Source organism: Coregonus clupeaformis, chromosome 8, assembly GCF_020615455.1.
Source record: "Coregonus clupeaformis isolate EN_2021a chromosome 8, ASM2061545v1, whole genome shotgun sequence".
Lineage (NCBI taxonomy): Eukaryota > Metazoa > Chordata > Actinopteri > Salmoniformes > Salmonidae > Coregonus > Coregonus clupeaformis.
In genome coordinates this window covers 14,731,868-14,749,712 of record NC_059199.1, presented here as the reverse complement: position 1 = coordinate 14,749,712, position 17,845 = coordinate 14,731,868, and the positions used below count along the sequence as shown (strand labels likewise).

Below are 17,845 nucleotides of genomic sequence, written 5' to 3'. Positions count from 1 at the left end.
CTTCTCTGCAGATCCTCTCAAGCTCTGTCAAGTTGGATGGGGAACGTTGCTGCACAGCTATTTTCAGATCTCTCCAGAGATGTTAGATCGGGTTCAAGTCCGGCTCTTGCTGGGCCACTCACGGACATTCAGAGACTTGTTCCCAAGCCACTCCTGCGTTGTCTTGGCTGTGTGCTTAGGGTCAATTTCCTGTTGGAAGGTGAACCTTGGCCCTAGTCTGAGGTCCTGAGCGCTCTGGAGCAGGTTTTCATTAAGGATCTCTCTGTACTTTGCTCCGTTAATCTTTCCCTTAATCCTGACTAGTCTCCCAGTCCCTGCCGCTGAAAAACATCCCCACAGCATGATGCTGCCACCACCATGCTTCACCGTAGGGATGGTGCCAGGTTTCCTCCAGAAGTGGGATGGTGTTTTTCGGCTAGCAAGCATCCCCTTTTTTCCTCCAAACATAACGATGGTCATTATGGCCAAACAGTTCTATTTTTGTTTCATCAGACCAGAGGACATTTGTCCAAAAAGTATGATCTTTGTCCCCATGTGCAGTTGCAAACCGTATAGGGTAATGTGTGTAGATTAAAGAGGAATATTTTTTATTTAATCCATTTTAGAATAAGGCTGTAACGTAACAAAATGTGGAAAAAGGCAAGGGGTCTGTATACTTTCCGAAAGAATATATAGAACTGGGACTGGGGCCCTCTAGCGCTTATGTCACTTATGCCTGGAGCCGGCCCTGGGCTACAGTTTGATCACGAATGCAAAACGGGACTGACTGTTTCCCTCAGCCACTGCATCATGTCTTGATATTAGCCTAATAATTGAAACGTGAATGAAGTTATGTATGAGCAGCAGATGTAGGATGTTAATTTGATCACCTTGTTGCAGGATAACTTTCCTGCAATGAAGGAAATTTTAAATGTGTAGTGTATTTGAGGTTCAAAAAGGCGAGTACACAACAGTTCACCTGCCTGACACAAGACTGAATCCACTGTTGATTTATGTGCATTTTACATTTACTGTACTTTTCGCCCCATTTGTTGATAATGAAATCTGAAAATACTCTGGATACATTCAGTAACATGATGAGACTATTCCTGGAAAATGTAGGGTAGGTACAACACAAGACAAACATTTTACAAGGGTTTGTGTGAGAGGATTAACTGGTGTCTCCAAGTGGCCACACACCTCTCCAAAGTGTGCACTGGCCAGTAAGCAATTTTCATGCACTTTTATGACTGAAAGAAGAGTCTTCAACTAAGTCTTCAGCTCTTCTAGCTGTGCGGTTGAGGAACTAGAAGAAGCACTCTTGTAGTTGCTTTGTTTGGAACACAACTCTGCATCCTCGCCATTACACAATTACGGTTGTTGTTTACGCAGTCCAAAAACGGTCCATTATAAATCGCAATCTGGGTCAGGTGAGCATGATTTTAAAGCTTGTTCTATTGCCAACATTTCTAGATAAGCTATAAAATACGATCTTACAGTGTCTTTAGACGTCCCAAGGATACCGGATAGCACTAACCCCTGTAACAGCTATGAGCTCTGGAAAGAGGACCTGAAGTGTATCTGCCAGATATGCCTGACCCACTACCGCCTGTCTCTGTCCTGGCCCTGCCAACATGTCAATAAGAAAGGTAGCCTTACTCAGGGGACCCATCTTGAAGACTTACCTTGAGTCTGTAGTGGTTATTCAGCATCCCTTCAGTATTTATTTGTGGTAAATGGCTGTGGCATATAATATGCTAGAAAAATAAATATCATACGTTATTATTGTGTTACTACCAGGCTTTTGTAAAAACATGCAGTGCCATAAACTCTGTCAAGGGGTCTTGTAAGTGTAGGGTCCCTGCTTTAAGCCTAATTTAGCCTTGATACCCATCATTCACTACTATGCTACGTGTCTCTGTCCTGCAGGTGTGCGGGATCCTACAACAAAGTGATCCATGACTTGCTGGCTAGTGACGTGTTACCCATGGTTTGTACCACTTTGACCTGCCACAAGCTCTCCAGGTTGGAAATCACCTGAGATGGCGGCTGTGTTTGACAGTTACGCCCGCTTCTGCTTTTGAAACTGTGGATCACGTCGAACAAGCCGTATGTGTGCGCTAAACTGGGCCACGAGGATGGCATCTTTGCCCCGGGGGATAAAAGAACCAAGGATGTCTGCCTACCTGTTGGGCCACAACATGCTATGTGCCCACAGCTACAGCGGCTTCTACAGGGCAAAAAAAACTGGCCTGAACTGTTGGACCCGGCCAACCCTGATGACACAGCCGCCACTGAACGCTACCTCGCCTTTTTCCTAGGCTGGTTCGCCTGGCCCGTGATTATGACTGGGGACTACCAAGAAGTGATGAGGTCTAGTATTGAGGTCAAAAGCAAAGAACTGGGTTACCAAGGTTCTAGACTGCTCAGGTTATCCAAGGACGAACCTATTATTTATGTTACGGCTGACTTCTTTGCGTTGAACTACTAGACGTCTTGGAGGGTGAAGCGTATGGAAGGCTGTCCATGGGTTTTGGGGTTGAAGAGTGACCAGGATGCAGAGGGGGAGGTGGACCCGTCCTGGCCGGTGTGTGGGGTGTCATGGCTGGCTGTGGTTCCTGACAGCCTGAGGAAACTGCTGAAGTACGTTAAGGTAAAGACAACCAGGGCCCTGTTCCAATACTTTGAAAATAATTTTCTAAATGTCCACCTCACAGCTTCCACCAACCCACATCATGTCAGATTACTTGAAGGAAAGTACACATTTTTAAAGTATTCGCACAGTGCCCAGCTTAACAGGGTCAGCACCATTTAAAAGCAGTCAATTCAAAGGATAAATTGAAGTTTGAGAATCGATCATTTCCTGTGATTTTCCATGCGAGTTATACATTCATGAATCGATTCACCTGCCTTGAGCGAGTCAAATTGAGCCAATCAAATTGAGCCAAACCTTGAGTGAGGAGAAAGCATTTAACATTAATAGAGTTGCTTGCTATTGTTTATTTTTTGCACAGTAAACAGATTGAACATCCATTACAGTTGTCACATCGAATTGTGTCACATTGATTGCTTCAGGTGAGCAATGAGCAATTTCCTTCTGTTGCTGGTTGTCACAGATCATTAGCATGAGTGGAGTCCTGTAACAGTGGAACGAACACACACACTCACGCGTTGTGTTGTTTGACTGTCATTAGTGAACTCATGTCTTGGACAATGATGGCTACCCCTTTTCACAGGACACATTCAGTAACCCTGCGGTCTACATCACAGAAAATGGCTTCTCCCAGGTGGGGCCAGTGGACATGGAAGACATCCAAGGCTGTGGGTTTTACCAGGACATCATCCAGGAAGTAGCCAGAGGTAATGACCACAGCAGGCCACCATAGAGGTACACTCTAAAAAGAAAAGGTTCCTGTAGTATCCTTTAGGGGTTCTTCAAATTGAAACTGTGGGGGAACCCCTATGGGTTCTTCAAATAATGGATCCTCGAAGAACCCTTTGAATAAACTTTTGGGGTTAATTTTTGAACTACCCCCTCCCCTATTATTATTATTATTATTATTATTAATAATAATAATGTGCATAACAATAAGAACAATAACACTATATTTTAGTTGTCAGTGTTTATTATGATTTTAGTGGCAAAGCAGAATTAAAAAGTCTAAATATGAGGTAAACTCCCAGCAGAGCCCCAAGTCCAATGGGTATATCCTCTGGCCTGTTGATGTTAATGTGTTGATGTTCTCCGTATCCATAGCCAGAATGATTTTGCAGTGCATGGTGATCGAACAGGTTTCCTGTACTATTCATCAGAGGTGTAGGGAGGGTGAAGTCTGTGAATTCAAAAAATAGTAATTCTACAGATGTTTAACAAAACATGCACACAGCAGTATTCCAACCTCAGGAGGCTGGAGAAATGTGGCTTGGCCCCTAAAACCCTCATAAACTTTTACAGATGCACAATTGAGAGCATCCTGTCGGGTTGTATCACTGCCTGGTACGGGAACTTCACCACCCACAACAGCAGGGCTCTCCAGAGGGTGGTGCGGTCTGCCCAACATTTCACCGACGGCAAACTACATGCCCTCCAGGACACCTACAGCACCCGATGTCACAGAAAGGCCAAAAAGATAATCATGGACATCAACCACCCGAGCCATGGCCTGTTCACCCCGCTATCATCCAGAAGGCGAGGTCAGTACAGGTGCATCAAAGCTGGGACCAAGAGACTGAAAAACTGCTTCTATCTCAAGGCCATCAGACTGTTAAATAGCCATCACTAGCCGGCTTCCACACGGTTACGCAACCCTGCACCTTAGAGTCTGCTGCCCTATTTACATACACATGGAATAACTGGCCACTTTAATAATGGAACACTAGTCACTTTAAATTTTTTTACATATTGCTTTACTCATCTCATATGTATATACTGTATTCTATTCTACTGTATTTTAGTCAATGCCACTCCGACATTGCTCGATCTAAAATGTATATATTTTTCTTTTAGATTTGTGTGTATTGTTGTGAATTGTTAGATACTACTGCACTGTTGGTGCTAGGAACACAAGCATTTCGCTACACCCGCAATAACATCTGCTAAATATGTGTACAGTGGGGAAAAAAAGTATTTAGTCAGCCACCAATTGTGCAAGTTCTCCCACTTAAAAAGATGAGAGAGGCCTGTAATTTTCATCATAGGTACACGTTAACTATGACAGACAGAATGAGAATTTTTTTTCCAGAAAATCACATTGTAGGATTTTTTATGAATTTATTTACAAATTATGGTGGAAAATAAGTATTTATTTTGATTTGGATTGGATTGGATTTGATACCTTGGTTTTTGTGGTAAATGTGAATGAAAAAAACTGTTTTGATAATGGATTTCATACACATACAGTGAAGGAAAAAGGTATTTGATCCCCTGCTGATTTTGTACGTTTGCCCACTGACAAAGAAATTATCAGTCTATAATTTTAATGGTAGGTTTATTTGAACAGTGAGAGACAGAATAACAACAAAAAAGTCCAGAAAAACGCATGTCAAAAATTTTATAAATTGATTTGCATTTTAATGAGGGAAATAAGTATTTGACCCCATCTCAATCAGAAAGATTTCTGGCTCCCAGGTGTCGAGCTGAGATTAGGAGCACACTCTTAAAGGGAGTGCTCCTAATCTCAGTTTGTTATATGTATAAAAGACACCTGTCCACAGAAGCAATCAATCAATCAGATTCCAAACTCTCCACCATGGCCAAGACCAAAGAGCTCTCCAAGGATGTCAGGGACAATATTGTAGACCTACACAAGGCTGGAATGGGCTACAAGACCATCGCCAAGCAGCTTGGTGAGAAGGTGACAACAGTTGGTGCGATCATTCGCAAATGGAAGAAACACAAAAGAACTGTCAATCTCCCTTGGCCTGGGGCTCCATGCAAGATCTCACCTCGTGGAGTTGCAATGATCATGAGAACGGTGAGGAATCAGCCCAGAACTACACGGGAGGATCTTGTCAATGATCTCAAGGCAGCTGGGACCATAGTCACCAAGAAAACAATTGGTAACACACTACGCCGTGAAGGACTGAAATCCTGCAGCGCCCGCAAGGTCCCCCTGCTCAAGAAAGCACATATACAGGGCCGTCTGAAATTTGCCAATGAACATCTGAATGATTCCAAGAACACCATCCCCACCGTCAAACATGGAGGTGGAAACATTATGCTTTGGGGGTGTTTTTCTGCTAAGAGGACAGGGCAACTTCACCGCATCAAAGGGACGATGGACGGGGCCATGTACCGTCAAATCTTGGGTGAGAACCTCCTTCGCTCAGCCAGGGCATTTAATTTGGGTCGTGGATGGGTATTCCAGCATGACAATGACCCAAAACAAACGGCCAAGGCAACAATGGAGTGGCTCAAGAAGAAGCACATTAAGGTCCTGGAGTGGCCTAGCCAGTCTCCAGACCTTAATCCCATAGAAAATCTGTGGAGGGAGCTGAAGGTTCTAGTTGCCAAACGTCAGCCTCGAAACCTTAATGACTTGGAGAAGATCTGCAAAGAAGAGTGGAACAAAATCCTTCCTGAGATGTGTGCAAACCTGGTGGCCAACTACAATAAATGTCTGACCTCTGTGATTGCCAACAAGGGTTTTGCCAACAAGTACTAAGTCATGTTTTGCAGAGGGGTCAAATACTTATTTCCCTCATTAAAATGCAAATCAATTCATAACATTTTTGACATGCGTTTTTCTGGATTTTTGTTGTTGTTATTCTGTCTCTCACTGTTCAAATAAACCTACCATTCAAATTATAGACTGATCATGTCTTTGTCAGTGGGCAAACGTACAAAATCAGCAGGGGATCAAATACTTTTTTCCCTCACTGTACCTTGTCCATAATGTAGAGGCCTGTGGGATACTCATTGAAGAGGTAAGGGAGGAGGATGGTACATGTGATCTGCATAACATACCAATACCAATTGACATACCTTTGTATGCCTCCTCCTCTGTGTACCTGCAGACACTGACACAAAAGTGAGCAGTTCAGGCATTTGCAACCAATACAGCTAGCCTTCAACATATTCTTATAGCCTACATATTCTTACCTCTTTGTTGATTTGATATCCATTGAATTGTCCATTTTCTGTTTTAGAAGATTTGCACAAATATGAAAAGATAGATGGTATCATCATAAAACAATATCAATGTAGATCATACAAGGGACAAACCTTAACTTAAACTGAGGAGAGCTTTACATTTTTCAGTTAAGTGCGTGCACCTGCTGTCCTTTCAAATTCAAATCCAAATGTTTCAGTTGGGCAGTTAGGTTCCTGCAAGAACTCCCACCAACTAAGGAGGTTCCTCGATGAACCCCACCTCCTATGGGGTTCTTGGAAGAACCTTTTGGGGGCAATGTCAGTGCCATGAACCCTAAGGTTCTTCAAAGAACTTTGAGGATCTTAGAAGAACCCTTGTTGAACCCCTAGGTTTTAGAGTGTACTGCATATTATGGATAATCTTTAATTTTATAATTTTACTTTCTTCTGAAATTCTATTTGACCATTTACATTTACATTTTAGTCATTTAGCAGACGCTCTTATCCAGAGCGACTTACAGTTAGTGCATACATTATTATTTTTTATTTTTTTCATACCCCCTGTGGGAAACGAACCCACAACCCTGGCGTTGCAAACGCCATGCTCTATCAACTGAGCTACATCCCTGCCGGCCATTCCCTCCCCTACCCTGGACGACGCTGGGCCAGTCGCTTCTTGTACTATTTAAACCTCTGAAAGGTTGCATGGTACATACAATTCTAGTATATATGCAAGATCCAGAAACTAAGGGGGCTGAGTCACCTGATTCCATGTCACGAGTGTCAGTGTAATGCAGTGGGTCGAAGTCAGGCGCAGGACACAGAACTCAATGAAAACGTACTTTACTGATAAGTAAAGAAACAAATACAAAATACCTCCACACAGGGAGGAGCAAACCTGCTCACCAAACGACACACAAAATGAAATAACAAACACGCACAAAACACAATGGGAGCCACCGGGTCAAATAGGGAAGGAGTAATTACACGATGGGAAACAGGTGTGTGACAATCAGACAACAACAGGTAGAACATAGATCGGCAGTAGCTAGTATTCCGGTGACGACGAACGCCGAAGCCTGCCCGAGCAAGGAGGAGGGGCAGCCTCGGCAGAATCCGTGACAGTACCCCCCCCCCCCTGACGGGGACAGCCAGGAGGACACGGCGCAGGGCGAGTCGGATGACTGCGGTGGAAATCCCTCAACATGGAGGGATCGAGGTCCTCCTAGGGACCCAGCACCGTACCCCTCTTACTCCACGAGATACTGCAGGCCTCCTACCCGACACCTCAAATCTAAGATGGAACGGACCGAGTACGCTGGTGCCCTCTCGATGTCCAGTGGGGGCGGAGGAACCTCCTGTATCTCAGACTCCTGGAGTGGACCAGCTACCTCCGGCCTGAGGAGAGACACATGGAACGAGGGGTTAATACGATACTCAGGAGGAAGCTGTATCCTATAACATACATCGTTCAATCTCCTCAGGACTTTGAATGGCCCCACAAACCGCTGACCCAGCTTCCGGCAGGGCAGGCGAAGGGGCAGGTTTCGGGTCGAGAGCCAGACCCGGTCCCCCGGTGCATACACCGGAGCCTCACTGCGGTGGCGGTCGGCGCTCGCCTTTTGCCATCCGATGGCCCGCTGCAGGCACACATGGGCAGCGTTCCAGGTCTCCTGCGAGCGCCGAAACCATTCATCCACCGCAGGTGCCTCGATCTGGCTCTGATGCCATGGTGCCAGGACCGGCTGATAACCTAATACACACTGGAATGGAGTAAGGTTAGTGGAGGAGTGGTGGAGTGAGTTTTGGGCCATCTCTGCCCAGGGGAGGAAAACCGACCACTCCCCCCGCCGGTCCTGGCAATATGACCTCAGAAACCTACCAACCTCCTGGTTGACTCTCTCCATCTGCCCGTTACTTTCGGGGTGAAACCCTGAGGTCAGGCTGACCGAGACTCCCAGACGTTCCATGAATGCCCTCCAGACCCTTGAGGTGAACTGGGAACCCCGATCAGACACTATATTCTCAGGTACCCCATAGTGCCGGAAGACATAGGGCCTCAGCAGTCTGTAGGGCCGTAGGGAGACCGGGCAGAGGAATGAGGCAGCAGGACTTAGAAAACCGATCCACAACGACCAGGATCGTGGTGTTCCCTTGTGAGGGGGGAATATCCGTCACGAAATCCACCGATAGGTGGGACCACGGTTGTTGTGGAACGGGTAGCGGTTGCAATTTCCCTCTGGGCAGGTGTCTAGGAGCCTTACACTGGGTGCACACCGAGCAGGAGGAAACATAATCCCTCACGTCCTTAGCTAAGGTGGGTCACCAGTACTTCCCACTAAGACAATGCACTGTCCGACCGATACCAGGATGACCAGAGGAGGGTGACCTGTGAGCCCAATAGATCAAACGATCGCGGATATCCAGCGGGACATACACACAACCCTCTGGACACTGGGGAGGAGTAGGTTCGTTACGCAACGCCCGTTCGATGTCCGCGTCCACCTCCCACACCACCGGTGCCACCAGACACAACGCCGGGAGTATGGGAGTGGGCTCCACGGAACTCTCCTCCATGTCATACAGTCGGGACAGAGCATCTGCCTTAGCGTTCTGGGAACCTGGCCTGTAAGAAAGGGTGAAAACAAAACGGGTGAGAAACATGGACCACCTTGCCTGGCGAGGGATTAATCTCCTCGCTGCCCGGATGTACTCCAGATTGCAGTGGTCAGTCAAAATGAGAAAAGGGTGTTTAGCCCCCTCAAGCCAATGTCTCCATGCTTTCAGGGCTTGGACCACAGCCAACAGCTCCCGGTCCCCCACATCATAGTTGCGCTCCGCCGGGCTGAGCTTCTTCGAAAAGAACGCACAGGGGCAGAGTTTGGGTGGTGTGCCCGAGCACTGGGAAAGTACAGCACCTATCCCAGCCTCCGACGCGTCCACCTCAACCATGAAAGCCAAAGAGGGATCCGGATGAGCCAGCACTGGAGCCGAGGTAAACAGGTTATTCAGATGACTGAACGCCCTGTCCGCCTCAGCTGACCACCGCAGACGCACCGGTCCCCCCTTCAGCAACGAGGTAATGGGAGCCGCTACCTGACCAAAGCCCCGGATAAACCTCCGGTAGTAGTTGGCAAACACCAAAAATCGCTGCACCTCCTTCACCGTGGTTGGAGTTGACCAATTACGCACGGCCGAAATGCGGTCACTCTCCATCCTCATCCCAGACGCGGACATGTGGTACCCTAGGAAGGAGATGGTCTCCTGAAAGAACAGGCATTTCTCCGCCTTGGCATACAGGTCATGCTTCAACAGTTGTCCAAGCACTTTACGCACCAGGGACACATGCTCGGCCCGTGTAGCGGAGTATATGAGAATGTCAGCAATATACACCACTACACCTTGTCCGTGCAGATCCCTGAAAATCACATCGACAAAGGAATGGAAGACTGATGGAGCATTCATTAACCCGTATGGCATGACGAGGTACTCGTAGTGTCCTGAGGTGGTACTGAATGCCGTCTTCCACTCATCTCCCTCCCGGATACGCACCAGGTTGTACGCGCTCCTGAGATCCAATTTCGTGAGGAAGCGCGCCCCGTGCAATGACTCCGTCATACAAGCTATCAGAGGTAGTGGATAGCTGTACTTGACGGTGATCTGATTAAGACCACGGTAATCAATGCACGGGCGTAACCCACCATCCTTCTTCTTCACGAAAAAGAAACTTGAGGAAACAGGTGAAGTGGAAGGCCGAATGTATCCATGTCTCAGAGATTCGGAGACATGTGTTTCCATAGCTGCCTTCTCCTCCTGTGACAGAGGATACACGTGACTCCGGGGAAGTGCAGCGCCCACCTGGAGATTTATCGCACAATCCCCCGGACGATGGGGTGGTAATTTAGTCGCCCTCTTTTTACTGAAGGCGAGAGCCAAATCAGCATACTCGGAGGGAATGTGCATGGTGGAGACCTGGTTTGGACTCTCCACCGTAGTAGCCCCAAAGGAAACCCCTACACACCTCCCTGAGCACTGACAGGACCATCCCTTGAGAGCCATCTGTTGCCATGAAATAGTGGGATCATGAGTGGTTAACCAGGGAAGTCCCAACACCACAGGATACGCAGGAGAATCAATCAGATAGAGACTAATCCTCTCCTCGTGACCCCCCTGCGTCCTCATTAAGAGTGGAGCGGTGACCTCCCTGATTAGGCCTGACCCTAACGGGCGACTATATAATGCATGTACAGGGAAGGGCACATCAACACGTACAGTGGGAATCCCTAAACTAAGTGAATACTGACGATCAATAAAATTCCCAGCTGCGCCTGAATCTACTAGCGCCTTATGCTGGGAATGAGGAGAAAACTCTGGGAAAACAACTTCAATACACATATGAGCAACAGGGAGCTCTGGGTGAGTCGGGTGCTTACTCACCTGAGACGGTCGACCAGTGCTCTGCCTACTGCCTCGACTCCATGGGGACCCTCCCCAGCACCGACCAGCAGTGTGGACATTCTCAAGTGGACATTCTCAATTTTTCCCCTAACCCACCTGTCTATCTCCTCATTTGAATTCCATGCTGTCACAGTCACTAGCCCATTTAAGCTTAATATCCTTGTCATCTATCGCCCTCCAGGTTCCCTTGGAGAGTTCATCAATGAGCTTGACGCCTTGATAAGTTCCTTTCCTGAGGATGGCTCACCCCTCACAGTTTTGGGGGATTTCAACCTCCCTATGTCCACATTTGACTCATTTCTCTCTGCCTCCTTCTTTCCACTCCTCTCCTCTTTTGACCTCACCCTCTCACCGTCCCCCCCTACTCACAAGGCAGGCAATACGCTTGACCTCATCTTTACTAGATGCTGCTCTTCTACTAATCTCACTGCAACTCCCCTCCATGTCTCCGACCACTACTTTGTTTCCTTTTCTCTCTCGCTCTCCTCCAACACTACTCACTCTGCCCCTACACAGATGGTAATGCGTCGCCGCAACCTTCGCTCTCTCTCTCCCACTACTATCTCCTCTTCCATCCTATCATCTCTTCCCTCTGCTCAATCCTTCTCCCTCCAATCTCCTGATTCTGCCTCCTCAACCCTCCTCTCCTCCCTTTCTGCATCCTTTGACTCTCTGTGTCCCCTATCCTCCCGGCCGGCTCGGTCCTCCCCTCCAGCTCCGTGGCTTGATGACTCATTGCGAGCTCACAGAACAGAGCTCCGGGCAGCGGAGCGGAAATGGAAGAAAACTAAACTCCCTGCCGACCTGGCATCTTTTCACTCCCTCCTCTCTACATTTTCTTCATCTGTTTCTGCTGCTAAGGCCACTTTCTACCACTCTAAATTCCAAGCATCTGCCTCTAACCCTAGGAAGCTCTTTGCCACATTTTCCTCCCTGCTGAATCCTCCCCCCCTCCTCTCTCTCTGTGGATGACTTCGTCAACCACTTTGAAAAGAAGGTTGACGACATCCGATCCTCGTTTGTTAAGTCTAATGACACTGCTGGTCCTACTCACACTGCCCTACCCTATGCTTTGACTTCTTTCTCCCCTCTCTCTCCAGATAAAATCCTGCGACTTGTGACTGCAGGCCGCCCAACAACCTGCCCGCTTGACCCCATCCCCTCCTCTCTTCTCCAGACCATCTCCGGTGACCTTCTCCCCTACCTCACCTCGCTGATCAACTCATCCTTGACCGCTGGCCATGTCCCTTCCGTCTTCAAGAGAGCGAGAGTTGCTCCCCCTTCTCAAAAAAACCAACACTCGATCCCACTGATGTCAACAACTACAGACCAGTATCCCTTCTTTCTTTTCTTTCCAAAACTATTGAGCGTGCCGTCTTTAGCCAACTCTCTTGCTATCTCTCTCAGAATGACCTTCTTGATCCAAACCAGTCAGGTTTCAGGACTGGTCATTCAACTGAGACTGCTCTTCTCTGTGTCACGGAGGCTCTCCGCACTGCTAAAGCTAACTCTCTCTCCTCTGCTCTTGTCCTTCTAGACCTGTCTGCTGCCTTTGATACTGTGAACCATCAGATCCTCCTCTCCACCCTCTCCGAGCTGGGCATCTCCGGCGCGGCTCACTCCTGGATTGCGTCCTACCTGACCGGTCGCTCCTACCAAGTGGCGTGGCGAGAAGCTGTCTCCGCACCACGTGCTCTCACCACTGGTGTCCCCCAGGGCTCAGTTCTAGGCCCTCTCCTTTTCTCCCTATACACCAAGTCACTTGGCTCTGTCATATCCTCACATGGCCTCTCCTATCATTGCTACGCTGACGATACACAACTAATCTTCTCCTTTCCCCCTTCTGATAACCAGGTGGCGAATCGCATCTCTGCATGTCTGGCAGACATATCAGTATGGATGACGGATCACCACCTCAAGCTGAACCCTGGCAAGACGGAGCTGCTCTTCCTCCCGGGAAGGACTGCCCGTTCCATGATCTCGCCATCACGGTTGACAACTCCGTTGTGTCCTCCTCCCAGAGTGCGAAGAGCCTTGGCGTGACCCTGGACAACACCCTGTCGTTCTCCGCTAACATCAAGGCGGTGACCCGCTCCTGCAGGTTCATGCTCTACAACATTCGGAGAGTACGACCCTGCCTTACACAGGAAGCGGCACAGGTCCTAATCCAGGCACTTGTCATCTCCCGTCTGGATTACTGCAACTCGCTGTTGGCTGGCCTCCCTGCCTGTGCCATTAAACCCCTACAACTCATCCAGAATGCCGCAGCCCGTCTGGTGTTCAACCTTCCCAAGTTCTCTCACGTCACCCCCCTCCTCCGCACACTCCACTGGCTTCCAGTTGAAGCTCGCATCCGTTACAAGACCATGGTGCTTGCCTATGGAGCAGTGAGGGGAACGGCACCTCTGTACCTTCGGGCTCTGATCAGTCCCTACACCCAAACGAGGGCATTGCGTTCATCCACCTCTGGCCTGCTGGCTCCCCTTCCTCTGCGGAAGCATAGTTCCCGCTCAGCCCAGTCAAAACTGTTCGCTGCTCTGGCACCCCAATGGTGGAACAAGCTCCCTCACGACGCCAGGACAGCGGAGTCACTCACCACCTTCCGGAGACATTTGAAACCCCACCTCTTTAAGGAATACCTGGGATAGGATAAAGTAATCCTTCTACCCCCCCCCCAAAAAAAAAAATTTGTAAAGTGGTTTTCCCACTGGCTATAGGGTGAATGCACCAATTTGTGAGTCGCTCTGGATAAGAGCGTCTGCTAAATGACTAAAATGTAAATGTAAATGCAGTGTGTCCTCTGCGGCCACAGTTGGTACAGGGGACGGCCCCTCTCCTGGTCTCACTAAGCGCAGCACCTCCGAGCTCCATGGGGGTAGGGTCGTAGGTGCTGGGGGATGGAATGGACGGGCCCCGATCAGAACGTCCGCGGGTTTCCATCAGGTTATCCAGCCTGATGGACATATCCACCAGTTGGTCCAGGTTGAAGTTGGTTTCCCTGCAGGCCAGTTCCCGACGAACGTCCTCCCTTAGGCTGCATCGATAGTGGTCGATCAGGGCCCTCTCATTCCATCCTGCGCTGGCTGCCAGAGTCCTGAACTCCAGCGCAAAATCCTGCGCGCTCCTCCTCTCCTGTCTTAGGTGGAACAGACATTCGCCCGCCGCTCTCCCCTCCGGTGGATGATCGAATACCGCCCGGAAGCGGCGGGTGAAATCTCGTAACGGACTGATGTAGCGTCAATTCCTCCCCAGTCGGCGTTGGTCCACTCGAGCGCCTTCCCCGACAGACAGGAGATGAGGGCGGACACGCTCTTGTATCCCGAGGGTGCCGGGTGAATGGTTGCCAGGTAGAGCTCTACCTGGAGAAGAAAACCCTGACACCCGGCTGGTGTACCATCATATGCCCTCGGGAGCGAGAGCCGAATCCCACTGGACCCAGGTGGCGAAGGGGTGGACAGTGGTGTGGGTGGTTGAGTGGTTGGAGGAGGTGTAGGAAAGCTACCTCTCTCCCATCGTTCCATAGTATTTACCACTCTCTCCATAGCGGTGCCGAGAGCCTGGATCATGCTCTCCTGTCGTTGGACTCATTCCTCCATCGATCCGGACGGACTGGCTGTACCTGCTGACTCCATACTGGTGCGTGTTTCTGTCACGAGTGTCAGTGTAATGCGGTGGGTCGAAGTCAGGCGCAGGACACAGAACTCAATGAAAACGTACTTTATTGATAAGTAAAGAAACAAATACAAAATACCTCCACAAAGGGAGGAGCAAACCCGCTCAACAAACGACACACGAAACGAAATAACAAACACGCACAAAACACAATGGGAGCCACCGGGTTAAATAGGGAAGGAGTAATTACATGATGGGAAACAGGTGTGTGACAATCAGACAACAACAGGTAGAACATAGAAACATAGAACATAGATCGGCAGTAGCTAGTATTCCGGTGACGACGAACGCCGAAGCCTGCCCGAGCAAGGAAGAGGGGCAGCCTCGGCAGAATCCGTGACATTCCAATTTGATGATCCTGTTCCGTTGTCTAAGGTTGAGAGATAACGGGATCTTGTTCTTTTGTAATGTGTGAAGAAAGTATTTTCAGATTAGCCCTTCATGTGCATTGTCACCTATTTAATAAGGCTAGCATCGTCTGTTATTAACTTGTTCTTTGTCTCTTTGTGCTTTTGTTCTAGCTCTCAGAGAGGATGGTGTTGATGTGCTAGGCTATTTCACCTGGTCCCTCCTGGATAACTTTGAATGGGCCGACGAGTTCGCTTCGGCCTGCTCCACATGGACTTCTCTCGACCAGAGTGGCCATGGACTGCATACCGCTCTGGAAGGGGGTACGCCGGGATCATCTCCAAGTACAGATCTCAGACCAGGACAAATAACTAAACAGCCAATGGGCACAGAGCAAATCAGCCAATAAAAGCTATTTTTTGCTCAATGTTCTGTTCTAATCAACTGCAACCAAGCTTGGTCCATTGCAGTGTTCCTACATGCCATTTTGAATTGAAGCCCATCTGAAACACATTGTAGTTGTGGTCTTAAGACATTCCGTCTCACCACTTTTCTCTGTCAACCCTGATTTTTTTTTGTAAAACAGTGCTAAGGTCATTTGGCTCCCTTCGCAAGAAAGTGATTTTGTCTGATTTCTTCCCTGACTTTGGTATAGAACTGCAAGGACCCGTCCAAAGAGTGTTAAGGTTATTAAAATGAATGCAAATTTGTATTCTATCCTGCCCAATTCCCAGTCAATCTGTACAAAGGGTTTATGGAGGGTAGAGGAGAAGGGAGAATTCCCTACACAGAGTATGGAGCCAGCTGTAAGCCATCCAGGCCAAGCTGATATTGCCAATGCATGGTTGGTCGGGGGAACAAGTCTACAGAGGAGTGTGTGTGTGTGTGTGTGTGAGTGTCTGTGTCTGTGTGTGTGTGCCTGCGTGTGCATAATCGTATCTGTGTGTCTGCATCTTTGTGTGTGTGTGTCTGCATCTTTGTGTGTGTGTGTGTCTGCATCTTTGTGTGTGTGTTTGAATGTCTGTGTGTGTAATCTTATATCTCAACCTGCAAGGCCCCTATATGGCTCAGATGAGGGTTTTTTGAGATCCTATACAGCCCTCATGGTGAAAATAAAAATACACAATGCCACTCATTGTGCCTGGTGGAGGGTTAGAGTTGAGTGAGCGCTTGATGTAACACTAAGAGTTAATCCTACTGGGCATGGATAGAGAGTGGCGCCAGTCAGGAGCCCATAGCCAGGTATGAATGATCACATAGTCTAATGCAGATTTGTATTTACAAACAGAGAATCAGAGATTATGCGCAGGGGTTACTGGGAAGTCAGTGCATTATGAGGGAAGAGATTTACATACATTCAAATGTGCAGGTCGAGGACAAACATTTGAATGGAAAAACATTTACCAACCAAATGTAGGCAAATTGAGCACTTCTGCTCAAGGTTTGTTGTTCACTGTGCTATTCAGTGGCAGGGGAAAAGTCTGGGTATATACAGTAGTGTACATATAAAAGGGAAACTGTCATTTTCAGCTTCAATGGAGAAAAGGCATCAGTCAGATTTGTTCTTATTGTAAAATGTAAATGGTCCGCCCATAGGGGGCTGAGGTAAAGTCAGACAGCTCTCTTAAAGGATCCAAACTGTAGCAGGAATTATGATACTTCCTGTCTATCGAACTGTAGTCAGATGGAATAGTGCTGTGGTCTATAGACTCAGAGATAGGACTACAGCGTAAATACTCAGGGACAGGAATACTGAATGGTAGCCTCAGACACAGTATAAAGGGGCAGATGCTATGGCTGCATCTCAATAGAGAATGACTGTTTTGAAAGGAACTTGACAGAAAAAAAGGTAACCAAAAAAGTAATAGGTCTATTGGTGGGCTTGCTCACTTCTTCAGTCCTTTCAGATGATGAAGGAAAGATAGTCACTAAGAGACTTGAGATGTGCTGTATATGCCCAAATGACACTCCTGTGCGACCTGGAGTGTATTCATTACGTCTTGCAATGGAAACGGTTTACCGTTGAAGAACCAAACGGAAGCAAACGGAATAGAACAGGGCGGGACCAATAGAAACTATCGTTTTCATTGCAAAACTTTTTCAGTTCGTAGTAAACGATTTCTGTGGCAAAACGTTTTGCAACAGACAAAACGTTTTTCAACAGAATCGGCATAATGAATGCACCCCTGCTCTCAGTCTCAGACGGTTCCTTTGACATACTGTATGCTCCTAAAAATGTTTTTATATCTTTACTCCAGTGGTGTAAAGTACTTAAGTAAAAATACTTTAAAGTACTACTTAAGTAGTTTTTTTTGGTATCTGTACTTTACTTTACTATTTATATTTTTGAAAACTTTTACTTTTACTTCACTACATTCCTAAAGAAAATGATGTACTTTTTACTCCATACATTTTCCCTGACCCCCAAAAGTACTTGTTACATTTTGAATGCTTAGCAGGACAGGAAAATTGTCAAATTCACGCACTTATCAAGAGAACATCCCTGGTCATCCCTACTACCTGATCTGGCGGATTCACTAAACACAAATGCTTCGTTTGTAAATTATGTCTGAGTGTTGGAGTGTGCCCCTGGCTATCCGTAAATTTAAAAAACAAGAAAATCATGCTGTCTGGTTTGCGCAATATAAGGAATTTGAAATGATTTTACTTTTGATACTTAAGTATATTTAAAACCAAATACTTTTAGTCTTTTACTCAAGCAGTATTTGACTTTCACTTTTATTTCAGTCATTTTCTATTAACCTATCTTTACTTTTACTCAAGTATAACATTTGG

The 17,845-nt window shown here is 47.5% G+C and overlaps 1 pseudogene; it reads left to right on the top strand.

The window, feature by feature from the left end:
- Positions 1–831: 831 nt before the first annotated feature.
- LOC121571059 lies at positions 832–15,424 on the top strand (annotated as a pseudogene).
- Positions 15,425–17,845: the final 2,421 nt, after the last annotated feature.